This window comes from Periplaneta americana, chromosome 14 (assembly GCF_040183065.1).
Source record: "Periplaneta americana isolate PAMFEO1 chromosome 14, P.americana_PAMFEO1_priV1, whole genome shotgun sequence".
In the NCBI taxonomy this organism is placed as follows: domain Eukaryota; kingdom Metazoa; phylum Arthropoda; class Insecta; order Blattodea; family Blattidae; genus Periplaneta; species Periplaneta americana.
In genome coordinates this window covers 43,668,422-43,669,541 of record NC_091130.1, presented here as the reverse complement: position 1 = coordinate 43,669,541, position 1,120 = coordinate 43,668,422, and the positions used below count along the sequence as shown (strand labels likewise).

At 38.8% G+C, this 1,120-nt stretch overlaps 1 non-coding gene across 1 annotated transcript; it reads right to left on the bottom strand.

The window, feature by feature from the left end:
• Positions 1-412: 412 nt before the first annotated feature.
• TRNAC-GCA (transfer RNA cysteine (anticodon GCA)) lies at positions 413-488 on the bottom strand. Its single transcript has one exon. It is a non-coding gene; the product is annotated as a tRNA-Cys (tRNA).
• Positions 489-1,120: the final 632 nt, after the last annotated feature.

Genomic DNA, 1,120 nt, shown 5'->3' with positions numbered 1-1,120 from the left:
TACAGAAAGACATGGTAATTATAAAACACAGACAGACATTGGTATAGATATACACAAACGTGCAGACATTGGCATATACATACATAAACATACAAACAGATAATAGCATGTAAATATACAAACTTACTGACAGACATTGACATAGACACATATAAGCAAAAACAGACAGGCATTTGCATGGACATATACAAACATACCGACAAACATTTACATAGATATACAAATATACAGACAGACTTGGGATAGACTATATAATCATGCAGACAAACATTGGCATATACATACAAATATACAGATAGACTTTGACATAGACATATACAGGCAAAAATAGACAGACATTAGCGTAGACATATACAAGTTATACAGAGGCAAACATTGGCATATACTTACTATTAAATACGAGAAAAATTCGTACCGGCACCGGGAATCGAACCCAGGACCTCTCAGCTCTGCGCGCTGAGCGCTCTTACCAACTGAGCCATGCCGGGACACGATCCACGGCGCCGGCCGAGCCCCTGTCGTAATGCTATTTTACGGCCTTACTACCTGCACTTGAGACGATACACGTCATATGTATGCAGGAGCGCATATTTTTATATGACTGTGTGGCCATATTCAACATCAGTTTTATGACAACTGTTAACGGTTTAATAGATCAAATATTCATATGTATGAGGTCTCGCCCACCTCATTGAATATTACACGACTAATATGAATTAGTCCATTGTATTATTACCATTAAATACAAAGTCATATAAAAAAATGCGCTCCTGCATATATATGACGTGTATCGTATCAAGTGCAGGTAGTAAGGCAGTAAAATAGCATTACGAGAGGGGTTCGGCCGGCGCCGTGGATCGTGTCCCGGCATGGCTCAGTTGGTAAGAGCGCTCAGCGCGCAGAGCTGAGAGGTCCTGGGTTCGATTCCCGGTGCCAGTACAAATTTTTCTCGTATTTAATATTAATAATACAATAGACTAATTCATATTAGTCGTGTAATATTCAATGAGGTGGGCGAGACCTCATACATATGAACATTTGATGTATTGGCATATACATACAAATAAATAGATAGACATTGGCATAGACGTATACAAACTCACAAACAGATATTGTCTTA